Below are 19,829 nucleotides of genomic sequence, written 5' to 3' on the forward strand. Positions count from 1 at the left end.
CTGCACTTTTCACACTAACTCAACACGAATTCAAAACAAACCATGCTGTCCTTCAAAAACATGCAAGAATTGATGTTTCTAAAGTGGAAATGTCATTCTATGACAGTTTGACAAATAAATACAAATGAATCTAAAATACTCATATTCTGTCATTTTCAGGTCGGAATAACGCTATTTGAGCGAGAAAAGCACAAAATGAACATATACTGCACTTTTCACACTAACTCAACACGAATTCAAAATAAACCATGCTGTCCTTCAAAAACATGCAAGAATTGATGTTTCTAAAGTGGAAATGTCATTCTATGACAGTTTGACAAATAAATACAAATGAATCTAAAATACTCATATTCTGTCATTTTCAGGTCGGAATAACGCTATTTGAGCGAGAAAAGCACAAAATGAACATATACTGCACTTTTCACACTAACTCAACACGAATTCAAAATAAACCATGCTGTCCTTCAAAAACATGCAAGACTTCATGTTTCTACAGTGGAATTGTCATTCTCAGACAGTTTGATGCATAAAAACACATGAATCTAAAACAATCACATTCTGTCATTTTCAAGTCAAAATAACGCTATTTGAGCGAGAAAAGCACAAAATGAACATATACTGCACTTTTCACACTAACTCAACACGAATTCAAAACAAACCATGCTGTCCTTCAAAAACATGCAAGAATTGATGTTTCTAAAGTGGAAATGTCATTCTATGACAGTTTGACAAATAAATACAAATGAATCTAAAATACTCATATTCTGTCATTTTCAGGTCGGAATAACGCTATTTGAGCGAGAAAAGCACAAAATGAACATATACTGCACTTTTCACACTAACTCAACACGAATTCAAAATAAACCATGCTGTCCTTCAAAAACATGCAAGAATTGATGTTTCTAAAGTGGAAATGTCATTCTATGACAGTTTGACAAATAAATACAAATGAATCTAAAATACTCATATTCTGTCATTTTCAGGTCGGAATAACGCTATTTGAGCGAGAAAAGCACAAAATGAACATATACTGCACTTTTCACACTAACTCAACACGAATTCAAAATAAACCATGCTGTCCTTCAAAAACATGCAAGAATTGATGTTTCTAAAGTGGAAATGTCATTCTATGACAGTTTGACAAATAAATACAAATGAATCTAAAATACTCATATTCTGTCATTTTCAGGTCGGAATAACGCTATTTGAGCGAGAAAAGCACAAAATGAACATATACTGCACTTTTCACACTAACTCAACACGAATTCAAAACAAACCATGCTGTCCTTCAAAAACATGCAAGACTTCATGTTTCTACAGTGGAATTGTCATTCTCAGACAGTTTGATGCATAAAAACACATGAATCTAAAACAATCACATTCTGTCATTTTCAAGTCAAAATAACGCTATTTGAGCGAGAAAAGCACAAAATGAACATATACTGCACTTTTCACACTAACTCAACACGAATTCAAAACAAACCATGCTGTCCTTCAAAAACATGCAAGAATTGATGTTTCTAAAGTGGAAATGTCAGTCTATGACAGTTTGACAAATAAATACAAATGAATCTAAAATACTCATATTCTGTCATTTTCAGGTCGGAATAACGCTATTTGAGCGAGAAAAGCACAAAATGAACATATACTGCACTTTTCACACTAACTCAACACGAATTCAAAATAAACCATGCTGTCCTTCAAAAACATGCAAGACTTCATGTTTCTACAGTGGAATTGTCATTCTCAGACAGTTTGATGCATAAAAACACATGAATCTAAAACAATCACATTCTGTCATTTTCAAGTCAAAATAACGCTATTTGAGCGAGAAAAGCACAAAATGAACATATACTGCACTTTTCACACTAACTCAACACGAATTCAAAACAAACCATGCTGTCCTTCAAAAACATGCAAGAATTGATGTTTCTAAAGTGGAAATGTCATTCTATGACAGTTTGACAAATAAATACAAATGAATCTAAAATACTCATATTCTGTCATTTTCAGGTCGGAATAACGCTATTTGAGCGAGAAAAGCACAAAATGAACATATACTGCACTTTTCACACTAACTCAACACGAATTCAAAATAAACCATGCTGTCCTTCAAAAACATGCAAGAATTGATGTTTCTAAAGTGGAAATGTCATTCTATGACAGTTTGACAAATAAATACAAATGAATCTAAAATACTCATATTCTGTCATTTTCAGGTCGGAATAACGCTATTTGAGCGAGAAAAGCACAAAATGAACATATACTGCACTTTTCACACTAACTCAACACGAATTCAAAATAAACCATGCTGTCCTTCAAAAACATGCAAGAATTGATGTTTCTAAAGTGGAAATGTCATTCTATGACAGTTTGACAAATAAATACAAATGAATCTAAAATACTCATATTCTGTCATTTTCAGGTCGGAATAACGCTATTTGAGCGAGAAAAGCACAAAATGAACATATACTGCACTTTTCACACTAACTCAACACGAATTCAAAACAAACCATGCTGTCCTTCAAAAACATGCAAGACTTCATGTTTCTACAGTGGAATTGTCATTCTCAGACAGTTTGATGCATAAAAACACATGAATCTAAAACAATCACATTCTGTCATTTTCAAGTCAAAATAACGCTATTTGAGCGAGAAAAGCACAAAATGAACATATACTGCACTTTTCACACTAACTCAACACGAATTCAAAACAAACCATGCTGTCCTTCAAAAACATGCAAGAATTGATGTTTCTAAAGTGGAAATGTCAGTCTATGACAGTTTGACAAATAAATACAAATGAATCTAAAATACTCATATTCTGTCATTTTCAGGTCGGAATAACGCTATTTGAGCGAGAAAAGCACAAAATGAACATATACTGCACTTTTCACACTAACTCAACACGAATTCAAAATAAACCATGCTGTCCTTCAAAAACATGCAAGAATTGATGTTTCTAAAGTGGAAATGTCATTCTATGACAGTTTGACAAATAAATACAAATGAATCTAAAATACTCATATTCTGTCATTTTCAGGTCGGAATAACGCTATTTGAGCGAGAAAAGCACAAAATGAACATATACTGCACTTTTCACACTAACTCAACACGAATTCAAAATAAACCATGCTGTCCTTCAAAAACATGCAAGAATTGATGTTTCTAAAGTGGAAATGTCATTCTATGACAGTTTGACAAATAAATACAAATGAATCTAAAATACTCATATTCTGTCATTTTCAGGTCGGAATAACGCTATTTGAGCGAGAAAAGCACAAAATGAACATATACTGCACTTTTCACACTAACTCAACACGAATTCAAAATAAACCATGCTGTCCTTCAAAAACATGCAAGAATTGATGTTTCTAAAGTGGAAATGTCATTCTATGACAGTTTGACAAATAAATACAAATGAATCTAAAATACTCATATTCTGTCATTTTCAGGTCGGAATAACGCTATTTGAGCGAGAAAAGCACAAAATGAACATATACTGCACTTTTCACACTAACTCAACACGAATTCAAAATAAACCATGCTGTCCTTCAAAAACATGCAAGAATTGATGTTTCTAAAGTGGAAATGTCATTCTATGACAGTTTGACAAATAAATACAAATGAATCTAAAATACTCATATTCTGTCATTTTCAGGTCGGAATAACGCTATTTGAGCGAGAAAAGCACAAAATGAACATATACTGCACTTTTCACACTAACTCAACACGAATTCAAAATAAACCATGCTGTCCTTCAAAAACATGCAAGAATTGATGTTTCTAAAGTGGAAATGTCATTCTATGACAGTTTGACAAATAAATACAAATGAATCTAAAATACTCATATTCTGTCATTTTCAGGTCGGAATAACGCTATTTGAGCGAGAAAAGCACAAAATGAACATATACTGCACTTTTCACACTAACTCAACACGAATTCAAAATAAACCATGCTGTCCTTCAAAAACATGCAAGAATTGATGTTTCTAAAGTGGAAATGTCATTCTATGACAGTTTGACAAATAAATACAAATGAATCTAAAATACTCATATTCTGTCATTTTCAGGTCGGAATAACGCTATTTGAGCGAGAAAAGCACAAAATGAACATATACTGCACTTTTCACACTAACTCAACACGAATTCAAAATAAACCATGCTGTCCTTCAAAAACATGCAAGAATTGATGTTTCTAAAGTGGAAATGTCATTCTATGACAGTTTGACAAATAAATACAAATGAATCTAAAATACTCATATTCTGTCATTTTCAGGTCGGAATAACGCTATTTGAGCGAGAAAAGCACAAAATGAACATATACTGCACTTTTCACACTAACTCAACACGAATTCAAAATAAACCATGCTGTCCTTCAAAAACATGCAAGAATTGATGTTTCTAAAGTGGAAATGTCATTCTATGACAGTTTGACAAATAAATACAAATGAATCTAAAATACTCATATTCTGTCATTTTCAGGTCGGAATAACGCTATTTGAGCGAGAAAAGCACAAAATGAACATATACTGCACTTTTCACACTAACTCAACACGAATTCAAAATAAACCATGCTGTCCTTCAAAAACATGCAAGAATTGATGTTTCTAAAGTGGAAATGTCATTCTCAGACAGTTTGACAAATAAATACAAATGAATCTAAAATACTCATATTCTGTCATTTTCAGGTCGGAATAACGCTATTTGAGCGAGAAAAGCACAAAATGAACATATACTGCACTTTTCACACTAACTCAACACGAATTCAAAATAAACCATGCTGTCCTTCAAAAACATGCAAGAATTGATGTTTCTAAAGTGGAAATGTCATTCTATGACAGTTTGACAAATAAATACAAATGAATCTAAAATACTCATATTCTGTCATTTTCAGGTCGGAATAACGCTATTTGAGCGAGAAAAGCACAAAATGAACATATACTGCACTTTTCACACTAACTCAACACGAATTCAAAATAAACCATGCTGTCCTTCAAAAACATGCAAGAATTGATGTTTCTAAAGTGGAAATGTCATTCTATGACAGTTTGACAAATAAATACAAATGAATCTAAAATACTCATATTCTGTCATTTTCAGGTCGGAATAACGCTATTTGAGCGAGAAAAGCACAAAATGAACATATACTGCACTTTTCACACTAACTCAACACGAATTCAAAATAAACCATGCTGTCCTTCAAAAACATGCAAGAATTGATGTTTCTAAAGTGGAAATGTCATTCTATGACAGTTTGACAAATAAATACAAATGAATCTAAAATACTCATATTCTGTCATTTTCAGGTCGGAATAACGCTATTTGAGCGAGAAAAGCACAAAATGAACATATACTGCACTTTTCACACTAACTCAACACGAATTCAAAATAAACCATGCTGTCCTTCAAAAACATGCAAGAATTGATGTTTCTAAAGTGGAAATGTCATTCTATGACAGTTTGACAAATAAATACAAATGAATCTAAAATACTCATATTCTGTCATTTTCAGGTCGGAATAACGCTATTTGAGCGAGAAAAGCACAAAATGAACATATACTGCACTTTTCACACTAACTCAACACGAATTCAAAATAAACCATGCTGTCCTTCAAAAACATGCAAGAATTGATGTTTCTAAAGTGGAAATGTCATTCTATGACAGTTTGACAAATAAATACAAATGAATCTAAAATACTCATATTCTGTCATTTTCAGGTCGGAATAACGCTATTTGAGCGAGAAAAGCACAAAATGAACATATACTGCACTTTTCACACTAACTCAACACGAATTCAAAATAAACCATGCTGTCCTTCAAAAACATGCAAGAATTGATGTTTCTAAAGTGGAAATGTCATTCTATGACAGTTTGACAAATAAATACAAATGAATCTAAAATACTCATATTCTGTCATTTTCAGGTCGGAATAACGCTATTTGAGCGAGAAAAGCACAAAATGAACATATACTGCACTTTTCACACTAACTCAACACGAATTCAAAATAAACCATGCTGTCCTTCAAAAACATGCAAGAATTGATGTTTCTAAAGTGGAAATGTCATTCTATGACAGTTTGACAAATAAATACAAATGAATCTAAAATACTCATATTCTGTCATTTTCAGGTCGGAATAACGCTATTTGAGCGAGAAAAGCACAAAATGAACATATACTGCACTTTTCACACTAACTCAACACGAATTCAAAATAAACCATGCTGTCCTTCAAAAACATGCAAGAATTGATGTTTCTAAAGTGGAAATGTCATTCTATGACAGTTTGACAAATAAATACAAATGAATCTAAAATACTCATATTCTGTCATTTTCAGGTCGGAATAACGCTATTTGAGCGAGAAAAGCACAAAATGAACATATACTGCACTTTTCACACTAACTCAACACGAATTCAAAATAAACCATGCTGTCCTTCAAAAACATGCAAGAATTGATGTTTCTAAAGTGGAAATGTCATTCTATGACAGTTTGACAAATAAATACAAATGAATCTAAAATACTCATATTCTGTCATTTTCAGGTCGGAATAACGCTATTTGAGCGAGAAAAGCACAAAATGAACATATACTGCACTTTTCACACTAACTCAACACGAATTCAAAAGAAACCATGCTGGCCTTCAAAAACATGCAAGAATTGATGTTTCTAAAGTGGAAATGTCATTCTCAGACAGTTTGACAAATAAATACAAATGAATCTAAAATACTCATATTCTGTCATTTTCAGGTCGGAATAACGCTATTTGAGCGAGAAAAGCACAAAATGAACATATACTGCACTTTTCACACTAACTCAACACGAATTCAAAATAAACCATGCTGTCCTTCAAAAACATGCAAGAATTGATGTTTCTAAAGTGGAAATGTCATTCTCAGACAGTTTGACAAATAAATACAAATGAATCTAAAATACTCATATTCTGTCATTTTCAGGTCGGAATAACGCTATTTGAGCGAGAAAAGCACAAAATGAACATATACTGCACTTTTCACACTAACTCAACACGAATTCAAAATAAACCATGCTGTCCTTCAAAAACATGCAAGAATTGATGTTTCTAAAGTGGAAATGTCATTCTCAGACAGTTTGACAAATAAATACAAATGAATCTAAAATACTCATATTCTGTCATTTTCAGGTCGGAATAACGCTATTTGAGCGAGAAAAGCACAAAATGAACATATACTGCACTTTTCACACTAACTCAACACGAATTCAAAATAAACCATGCTGTCCTTCAAAAACATGCAAGAATTGATGTTTCTAAAGTGGAAATGTCATTCTCAGACAGTTTGACAAATAAATACAAATGAATCTAAAATACTCATATTCTGTCATTTTCAGGTCAAAATAACGCTATTTGAGCGAGAAAAGCACAAAATGAACATATACTGCACTTTTCACACTAACTCAACACGAATTCAAAATAAACCATGCTGTCCTTCAAAAACATGCAAGAATTGATGTTTCTAAAGTGGAAATGTCATTCTCAGACAGTTTGACAAATAAATACAAATGAATCTAAAATACTCATATTCTGTCATTTTCAGGTCGGAATAACGCTATTTGAGCGAGAAAAGCACAAAATGAACATATACTGCACTTTTCACACTAACTCAACACGAATTCAAAATAAACCATGCTGTCCTTCAAAAACATGCAAGAATTGATGTTTCTAAAGTGGAAATGTCATTCTATGACAGTTTGACAAATAAATACAAATGAATCTAAAATACTCATATTCTGTCATTTTCAGGTCGGAATAACGCTATTTGAGCGAGAAAAGCACAAAATGAACATATACTGCACTTTTCACACTAACTCAACACGAATTCAAAATAAACCATGCTGTCCTTCAAAAACATGCAAGAATTGATGTTTCTAAAGTGGAAATGTCATTCTATGACAGTTTGACAAATAAATACAAATGAATCTAAAATACTCATATTCTGTCATTTTCAGGTCGGAATAACGCTATTTGAGCGAGAAAAGCACAAAATGAACATATACTGCACTTTTCACACTAACTCAACACGAATTCAAAATAAACCATGCTGTCCTTCAAAAACATGCAAGAATTGATGTTTCTAAAGTGGAAATGTCATTCTATGACAGTTTGACAAATAAATACAAATGAATCTAAAATACTCATATTCTGTCATTTTCAGGTCGGAATAACGCTATTTGAGCGAGAAAAGCACAAAATGAACATATACTGCACTTTTCACACTAACTCAACACGAATTCAAAATAAACCATGCTGTCCTTCAAAAACATGCAAGAATTGATGTTTCTAAAGTGGAAATGTCATTCTATGACAGTTTGACAAATAAATACAAATGAATCTAAAATACTCATATTCTGTCATTTTCAGGTCGGAATAACGCTATTTGAGCGAGAAAAGCACAAAATGAACATATACTGCACTTTTCACACTAACTCAACACGAATTCAAAATAAACCATGCTGTCCTTCAAAAACATGCAAGAATTGATGTTTCTAAAGTGGAAATGTCATTCTATGACAGTTTGACAAATAAATACAAATGAATCTAAAATACTCATATTCTGTCATTTTCAGGTCGGAATAACGCTATTTGAGCGAGAAAAGCACAAAATGAACATATACTGCACTTTTCACACTAACTCAACACGAATTCAAAATAAACCATGCTGTCCTTCAAAAACATGCAAGAATTGATGTTTCTAAAGTGGAAATGTCATTCTATGACAGTTTGACAAATAAATACAAATGAATCTAAAATACTCATATTCTGTCATTTTCAGGTCGGAATAACGCTATTTGAGCGAGAAAAGCACAAAATGAACATATACTGCACTTTTCACACTAACTCAACACGAATTCAAAATAAACCATGCTGTCCTTCAAAAACATGCAAGAATTGATGTTTCTAAAGTGGAAATGTCATTCTATGACAGTTTGACAAATAAATACAAATGAATCTAAAATACTCATATTCTGTCATTTTCAGGTCGGAATAACGCTATTTGAGCGAGAAAAGCACAAAATGAACATATACTGCACTTTTCACACTAACTCAACACGAATTCAAAATAAACCATGCTGTCCTTCAAAAACATGCAAGAATTGATGTTTCTAAAGTGGAAATGTCATTCTATGACAGTTTGACAAATAAATACAAATGAATCTAAAATACTCATATTCTGTCATTTTCAGGTCGGAATAACGCTATTTGAGCGAGAAAAGCACAAAATGAACATATACTGCACTTTTCACACTAACTCAACACGAATTCAAAATAAACCATGCTGTCCTTCAAAAACATGCAAGAATTGATGTTTCTAAAGTGGAAATGTCATTCTATGACAGTTTGACAAATAAATACAAATGAATCTAAAATACTCATATTCTGTCATTTTCAGGTCGGAATAACGCTATTTGAGCGAGAAAAGCACAAAATGAACATATACTGCACTTTTCACACTAACTCAACACGAATTCAAAAGAAACCATGCTGGCCTTCAAAAACATGCAAGAATTGATGTTTCTAAAGTGGAAATGTCATTCTCAGACAGTTTGACAAATAAATACAAATGAATCTAAAATACTCATATTCTGTCATTTTCAGGTCGGAATAACGCTATTTGAGCGAGAAAAGCACAAAATGAACATATACTGCACTTTTCACACTAACTCAACACGAATTCAAAATAAACCATGCTGTCCTTCAAAAACATGCAAGAATTGATGTTTCTAAAGTGGAAATGTCATTCTCAGACAGTTTGACAAATAAATACAAATGAATCTAAAATACTCATATTCTGTCATTTTCAGGTCGGAATAACGCTATTTGAGCGAGAAAAGCACAAAATGAACATATACTGCACTTTTCACACTAACTCAACACGAATTCAAAATAAACCATGCTGTCCTTCAAAAACATGCAAGAATTGATGTTTCTAAAGTGGAAATGTCATTCTCAGACAGTTTGACAAATAAATACAAATGAATCTAAAATACTCATATTCTGTCATTTTCAGGTCGGAATAACGCTATTTGAGCGAGAAAAGCACAAAATGAACATATACTGCACTTTTCACACTAACTCAACACGAATTCAAAATAAACCATGCTGTCCTTCAAAAACATGCAAGAATTGATGTTTCTAAAGTGGAAATGTCATTCTCAGACAGTTTGACAAATAAATACAAATGAATCTAAAATACTCATATTCTGTCATTTTCAGGTCGAAATAACGCTATTTGAGCGAGAAAAGCACAAAATGAACATATACTGCACTTTTCACACTAACTCAACACGAATTCAAAATAAACCATGCTGTCCTTCAAAAACATGCAAGAATTGATGTTTCTAAAGTGGAAATGTCATTCTATGACAGTTTGACAAATAAATACAAATGAATCTAAAATACTCATATTCTGTCATTTTCAGGTCGGAATAACGCTATTTGAGCGAGAAAAGCACAAAATGAACATATACTGCACTTTTCACACTAACTCAACACGAATTCAAAATAAACCATGCTGTCCTTCAAAAACATGCAAGAATTGATGTTTCTAAAGTGGAAATGTCATTCTCATGACAGTTTGACAAATAAATACAAATGAATCTAAAATACTCATATTCTGTCATTTTCAGGTCAGAAATAACGCTATTTGAGCGAGAAAAGCACAAAATGAACATATACTGCACTTTTCACACTAACTCAACACGAATTCAAAATAAACCATGCTGTCCTTCAAAAACATGCAAGAATTGATGTTTCTAAAGTGGAAATGTCATTCTCAGACAGTTTGACAAATAAATACAAATGAATCTAAAATACTCATATTCTGTCATTTTCAGGTCGGAATAACGCTATTTGAGCGAGAAAAGCACAAAATGAACATATACTGCACTTTTCACACTAACTCAACACGAATTCAAAATAAACCATGCTGTCCTTCAAAAACATGCAAGAATTGATGTTTCTAAAGTGGAAATGTCATTCTATGACAGTTTGACAAATAAATACAAATGAATCTAAAATACTCATATTCTGTCATTTTCAGGTCGGAATAACGCTATTTGAGCGAGAAAAGCACAAAATGAACATATACTGCACTTTTCACACTAACTCAACACGAATTCAAAATAAACCATGCTGTCCTTCAAAAACATGCAAGAATTGATGTTTCTAAAGTGGAAATGTCATTCTATGACAGTTTGACAAATAAATACAAATGAATCTAAAATACTCATATTCTGTCATTTTCAGGTCGGAATAACGCTATTTGAGCGAGAAAAGCACAAAATGAACATATACTGCACTTTTCACACTAACTCAACACGAATTCAAAATAAACCATGCTGTCCTTCAAAAACATGCAAGAATTGATGTTTCTAAAGTGGAAATGTCATTCTATGACAGTTTGACAAATAAATACAAATGAATCTAAAATACTCATATTCTGTCATTTTCAGGTCGGAATAACGCTATTTGAGCGAGAAAAGCACAAAATGAACATATACTGCACTTTTCACACTAACTCAACACGAATTCAAAATAAACCATGCTGTCCTTCAAAAACATGCAAGAATTGATGTTTCTAAAGTGGAAATGTCATTCTATGACAGTTTGACAAATAAATACAAATGAATCTAAAATACTCATATTCTGTCATTTTCAGGTCGGAATAACGCTATTTGAGCGAGAAAAGCACAAAATGAACATATACTGCACTTTTCACACTAACTCAACACGAATTCAAAATAAACCATGCTGTCCTTCAAAAACATGCAAGAATTGATGTTTCTAAAGTGGAAATGTCATTCTATGACAGTTTGACAAATAAATACAAATGAATCTAAAATACTCATATTCTGTCATTTTCAGGTCGGAATAACGCTATTTGAGCGAGAAAAGCACAAAATGAACATATACTGCACTTTTCACACTAACTCAACACGAATTCAAAATAAACCATGCTGTCCTTCAAAAACATGCAAGAATTGATGTTTCTAAAGTGGAAATGTCATTCTATGACAGTTTGACAAATAAATACAAATGAATCTAAAATACTCATATTCTGTCATTTTCAGGTCGGAATAACGCTATTTGAGCGAGAAAAGCACAAAATGAACATATACTGCACTTTTCACACTAACTCAACACGAATTCAAAATAAACCATGCTGTCCTTCAAAAACATGCAAGAATTGATGTTTCTAAAGTGGAAATGTCATTCTATGACAGTTTGACAAATAAATACAAATGAATCTAAAATACTCATATTCTGTCATTTTCAGGTCGGAATAACGCTATTTGAGCGAGAAAAGCACAAAATGAACATATACTGCACTTTTCACACTAACTCAACACGAATTCAAAATAAACCATGCTGTCCTTCAAAAACATGCAAGAATTGATGTTTCTAAAGTGGAAATGTCATTCTATGACAGTTTGACAAATAAATACAAATGAATCTAAAATACTCATATTCTGTCATTTTCAGGTCGGAATAACGCTATTTGAGCGAGAAAAGCACAAAATGAACATATACTGCACTTTTCACACTAACTCAACACGAATTCAAAATAAACCATGCTGTCCTTCAAAAACATGCAAGAATTGATGTTTCTAAAGTGGAAATGTCATTCTATGACAGTTTGACAAATAAATACAAATGAATCTAAAATACTCATATTCTGTCATTTTCAGGTCGGAATAACGCTATTTGAGCGAGAAAAGCACAAAATGAACATATACTGCACTTTTCACACTAACTCAACACGAATTCAAAAGAAACCATGCTGGCCTTCAAAAACATGCAAGAATTGATGTTTCTAAAGTGGAAATGTCATTCTCAGACAGTTTGACAAATAAATACAAATGAATCTAAAATACTCATATTCTGTCATTTTCAGGTCGGAATAACGCTATTTGAGCGAGAAAAGCACAAAATGAACATATACTGCACTTTTCACACTAACTCAACACGAATTCAAAATAAACCATGCTGTCCTTCAAAAACATGCAAGAATTGATGTTTCTAAAGTGGAAATGTCATTCTCAGACAGTTTGACAAATAAATACAAATGAATCTAAAATACTCATATTCTGTCATTTTCAGGTCGGAATAACGCTATTTGAGCGAGAAAAGCACAAAATGAACATATACTGCACTTTTCACACTAACTCAACACGAATTCAAAATAAACCATGCTGTCCTTCAAAAACATGCAAGAATTGATGTTTCTAAAGTGGAAATGTCATTCTCAGACAGTTTGACAAATAAATACAAATGAATCTAAAATACTCATATTCTGTCATTTTCAGGTCGGAATATAACGCTATTTGAGCGAGAAAAGCACAAAATGAACATATACTGCACTTTTCACACTAACTCAACACGAATTCAAAATAAACCATGCTGTCCTTCAAAAACATGCAAGAATTGATGTTTCTAAAGTGGAAATGTCATTCTCAGACAGTTTGACAAATAAATACAAATGAATCTAAAATACTCATATTCTGTCATTTTCAGGTCAAAATAACGCTATTTGAGCGAGAAAAGCACAAAATGAACATATACTGCACTTTTCACACTAACTCAACACGAATTCAAAATAAACCATGCTGTCCTTCAAAAACATGCAAGAATTGATGTTTCTAAAGTGGAAATGTCATTCTCAGACAGTTTGACAAATAAATACAAATGAATCTAAAATACTCATATTCTGTCATTTTCAGGTCGGAATAACGCTATTTGAGCGAGAAAAGCACAAAATGAACATATACTGCACTTTTCACACTAACTCAACACGAATTCAAAATAAACCATGCTGTCCTTCAAAAACATGCAAGAATTGATGTTTCTAAAGTGGAAATGTCATTCTATGACAGTTTGACAAATAAATACAAATGAATCTAAAATACTCATATTCTGTCATTTTCAGGTCGGAATAACGCTATTTGAGCGAGAAAAGCACAAAATGAACATATACTGCACTTTTCACACTAACTCAACACGAATTCAAAATAAACCATGCTGTCCTTCAAAAACATGCAAGAATTGATGTTTCTAAAGTGGAAATGTCATTCTATGACAGTTTGACAAATAAATACAAATGAATCTAAAATACTCATATTCTGTCATTTTCAGGTCGGAATAACGCTATTTGAGCGAGAAAAGCACAAAATGAACATATACTGCACTTTTCACACTAACTCAACACGAATTCAAAATAAACCATGCTGTCCTTCAAAAACATGCAAGAATTGATGTTTCTAAAGTGGAAATGTCATTCTATGACAGTTTGACAAATAAATACAAATGAATCTAAAATACTCATATTCTGTCATTTTCAGGTCGGAATAACGCTATTTGAGCGAGAAAAGCACAAAATGAACATATACTGCACTTTTCACACTAACTCAACACGAATTCAAAATAAACCATGCTGTCCTTCAAAAACATGCAAGAATTGATGTTTCTAAAGTGGAAATGTCATTCTATGACAGTTTGACAAATAAATACAAATGAATCTAAAATACTCATATTCTGTCATTTTCAGGTCGGAATAACGCTATTTGAGCGAGAAAAGCACAAAATGAACATATACTGCACTTTTCACACTAACTCAACACGAATTCAAAATAAACCATGCTGTCCTTCAAAAACATGCAAGAATTGATGTTTCTAAAGTGGAAATGTCATTCTATGACAGTTTGACAAATAAATACAAATGAATCTAAAATACTCATATTCTGTCATTTTCAGGTCGGAATAACGCTATTTGAGCGAGAAAAGCACAAAATGAACATATACTGCACTTTTCACACTAACTCAACACGAATTCAAAATAAACCATGCTGTCCTTCAAAAACATGCAAGAATTGATGTTTCTAAAGTGGAAATGTCATTCTATGACAGTTTGACAAATAAATACAAATGAATCTAAAATACTCATATTCTGTCATTTTCAGGTCGGAATAACGCTATTTGAGCGAGAAAAGCACAAAATGAACATATACTGCACTTTTCACACTAACTCAACACGAATTCAAAATAAACCATGCTGTCCTTCAAAAACATGCAAGAATTGATGTTTCTAAAGTGGAAATGTCATTCTATGACAGTTTGACAAATAAATACAAATGAATCTAAAATACTCATATTCTGTCATTTTCAGGTCGGAATAACGCTATTTGAGCGAGAAAAGCACAAAATGAACATATACTGCACTTTTCACACTAACTCAACACGAATTCAAAATAAACCATGCTGTCCTTCAAAAACATGCAAGAATTGATGTTTCTAAAGTGGAAATGTCATTCTATGACAGTTTGACAAATAAATACAAATGAATCTAAAATACTCATATTCTGTCATTTTCAGGTCGGAATAACGCTATTTGAGCGAGAAAAGCACAAAATGAACATATACTGCACTTTTCACACTAACTCAACACGAATTCAAAATAAACCATGCTGTCCTTCAAAAACATGCAAGAATTGATGTTTCTAAAGTGGAAATGTCATTCTATGACAGTTTGACAAATAAATACAAATGAATCTAAAATACTCATATTCTGTCATTTTCAGGTCGGAATAACGCTATTTGAGCGAGAAAAGCACAAAATGAACATATACTGCACTTTTCACACTAACTCAACACGAATTCAAAATAAACCATGCTGTCCTTCAAAAACATGCAAGAATTGATGTTTCTAAAGTGGAAATGTCATTCTATGACAGTTTGACAAATAAATACAAATGAATCTAAAATACTCATATTCTGTCATTTTCAGGTCGGAATAACGCTATTTGAGCGAGAAAAGCACAAAATGAACATATACTGCACTTTTCACACTAACTCAACACGAATTCAAAATAAACCATGCTGTCCTTCAAAAACATGCAAGAATTGATGTTTCTAAAGTGGAAATGTCATTCTATGACAGTTTGACAAATAAATACAAATGAATCTAAAATACTCATATTCTGTCATTTTCAGGTCGGAATAACGCTATTTGAGCGAGAAAAGCACAAAATGAACATATACTGCACTTTTCACACTAACTCAACACGAATTCAAAATAAACCATGCTGTCCTTCAAAAACATGCAAGAATTGATGTTTCTAAAGTGGAAATGTCATTCTCAGACAGTTTGACAAATAAATACAAATGAATCTAAAATACTCATATTCTGTCATTTTCAGGTCGGAATAACGCTATTTGAGCGAGAAAAGCACAAAATGAACATATACTGCACTTTTCACACTAACTCAACACGAATTCAAAATAAACCATGCTGTCCTTCAAAAACATGCAAGAATTGATGTTTCTAAAGTGGAAATGTCATTCTCAGACAGTTTGACAAATAAATACAAATGAATCTAAAATACTCATATTCTGTCATTTTCAGGTCGGAATAACGCTATTTGAGCGAGAAAAGCACAAAATGAACATATACTGCACTTTTCACACTAACTCAACACGAATTCAAAATAAACCATGCTGTCCTTCAAAAACATGCAAGAATTGATGTTTCTAAAGTGGAAATGTCATTCTCAGACAGTTTGACAAATAAATACAAATGAATCTAAAATACTCATATTCTGTCATTTTCAGGTCGGAATAACGCTATTTGAGCGAGAAAAGCACAAAATGAACATATACTGCACTTTTCACACTAACTCAACACGAATTCAAAATAAACCATGCTGTCCTTCAAAAACATGCAAGAATTGATGTTTCTAAAGTGGAAATGTCATTCTCATGACAGTTTGACAAATAAATACAAATGAATCTAAAATACTCATATTCTGTCATTTTCAGGTCGGAATAACGCTATTTGAGCGAGAAAAGCACAAAATGAACATATACTGCACTTTTCACACTAACTCAACACGAATTCAAAATAAACCATGCTGTCCTTCAAAAACATGCAAGAATTGATGTTTCTAAAGTGGAAATGTCATTCTATGACAGTTTGACAAATAAATACAAATGAATCTAAAATACTCATATTCTGTCATTTTCAGGTCGGAATAACGCTATTTGAGCGAGAAAAGCACAAAATGAACATATACTGCACTTTTCACACTAACTCAACACGAATTCAAAATAAACCATGCTGTCCTTCAAAAACATGCAAGAATTGATGTTTCTAAAGTGGAAATGTCATTCTATGACAGTTTGACAAATAAATACAAATGAATCTAAAATACTCATATTCTGTCATTTTCAGGTCGGAATAACGCTATTTGAGCGAGAAAAGCACAAAATGAACATATACTGCACTTTTCACACTAACTCAACACGAATTCAAAATAAACCATGCTGTCCTTCAAAAACATGCAAGAATTGATGTTTCTAAAGTGGAAATGTCATTCTATGACAGTTTGACAAATAAATACAAATGAATCTAAAATACTCATATTCTGTCATTTTCAGGTCGGAATAACGCTATTTGAGCGAGAAAAGCACAAAATGAACATATACTGCACTTTTCACACTAACTCAACACGAATTCAAAATAAACCATGCTGTCCTTCAAAAACATGCAAGAATTGATGTTTCTAAAGTGGAAATGTCATTCTATGACAGTTTGACAAATAAATACAAATGAATCTAAAATACTCATATTCTGTCATTTTCAGGTCGGAATAACGCTATTTGAGCGAGAAAAGCACAAAATGAACATATACTGCACTTTTCACACTAACTCAACACGAATTCAAAATAAACCATGCTGTCCTTCAAAAACATGCAAGAATTGATGTTTCTAAAGTGGAAATGTCATTCTATGACAGTTTGACAAATAAATACAAATGAATCTAAAATACTCATATTCTGTCATTTTCAGGTCGGAATAACGCTATTTGAGCGAGAAAAGCACAAAATGAACATATACTGCACTTTTCACACTAACTCAACACGAATTCAAAATAAACCATGCTGTCCTTCAAAAACATGCAAGAATTGATGTTTCTAAAGTGGAAATGTCATTCTATGACAGTTTGACAAATAAATACAAATGAATCTAAAATACTCATATTCTGTCATTTTCAGGTCGGAATAACGCTATTTGAGCGAGAAAAGCACAAAATGAACATATACTGCACTTTTCACACTAACTCAACACGAATTCAAAATAAACCATGCTGTCCTTCAAAAACATGCAAGAATTGATGTTTCTAAAGTGGAAATGTCATTCTATGACAGTTTGACAAATAAATACAAATGAATCTAAAATACTCATATTCTGTCATTTTCAGGTCGGAATAACGCTATTTGAGCGAGAAAAGCACAAAATGAACATATACTGCACTTTTCACACTAACTCAACACGAATTCAAAATAAACCATGCTGTCCTTCAAAAACATGCAAGAATTGATGTTTCTAAAGTGGAAATGTCATTCTATGACAGTTTGACAAATAAATACAAATGAATCTAAAATACTCATATTCTGTCATTTTCAGGTCGGAATAACGCTATTTGAGCGAGAAAAGCACAAAATGAACATATACTGCACTTTTCACACTAACTCAACACGAATTCAAAAGAAACCATGCTGGCCTTCAAAAACATGCAAGAATTGATGTTTCTAAAGTGGAAATGTCATTCTCAGACAGTTTGACAAATAAATACAAATGAATCTAAAATACTCATATTCTGTCATTTTCAGGTCGGAATAACGCTATTTGAGCGAGAAAAGCACAAAATGAACATATACTGCACTTTTCACACTAACTCAACACGAATTCAAAATAAACCATGCTGTCCTTCAAAAACATGCAAGAATTGATGTTTCTAAAGTGGAAATGTCATTCTCAGACAGTTTGACAAATAAATACAAATGAATCTAAAATACTCATATTCTGTCATTTTCAGGTCGGAATAACGCTATTTGAGCGAGAAAAGCACAAAATGAACATATACTGCACTTTTCACACTAACTCAACACGAATTCAAAATAAACCATGCTGTCCTTCAAAAACATGCAAGAATTGATGTTTCTAAAGTGGAAATGTCATTCTCAGACAGTTTGACAAATAAATACAAATGAATCTAAAATACTCATATTCTGTCATTTTCAGGTCGGAATAACGCTATTTGAGCGAGAAAAGCACAAAATGAACATATACTGCACTTTTCACACTAACTCAACACGAATTCAAAATAAACCATGCTGTCCTTCAAAAACATGCAAGAATTGATGTTTCTAAAGTGGAAATGTCATTCTCAGACAGTTTGACAAATAAATACAAATGAATCTAAAATACTCATATTCTGTCATTTTCAGGTCAAAATAACGCTATTTGAGCGAGAAAAGCACAAAATGAACATATACTGCACTTTTCACACTAACTCAACACGAATTCAAAATAAACCATGCTGTCCTTCAAAAACATGCAAGAATTGATGTTTCTAAAGTGGAAATGTCATTCTCAGACAGTTTGACAAATAAATACAAATGAATCTAAAATACTCATATTCTGTCATTTTCAGGTCGGAATAACGCTATTTGAGCGAGAAAAGCACAAAATGAACATATACTGCACTTTTCACACTAACTCAACACGAATTCAAAATAAACCATGCTGTCCTTCAAAAACATGCAAGAATTGATGTTTCTAAAGTGGAAATGTCATTCTATGACAGTTTGACAAATAAATACAAATGAATCTAAAATACTCATATTCTGTCATTTTCAGGTCGGAATAACGCTATTTGAGCGAGAAAAGCACAAAATGAACATATACTGCACTTTTCACACTAACTCAACACGAATTCAAAATAAACCATGCTG

The sequence above is a fragment of the Chaetodon auriga genome, chromosome 15 (genome assembly GCF_051107435.1).
Source record: "Chaetodon auriga isolate fChaAug3 chromosome 15, fChaAug3.hap1, whole genome shotgun sequence".
Lineage (NCBI taxonomy): Eukaryota > Metazoa > Chordata > Actinopteri > Chaetodontiformes > Chaetodontidae > Chaetodon > Chaetodon auriga.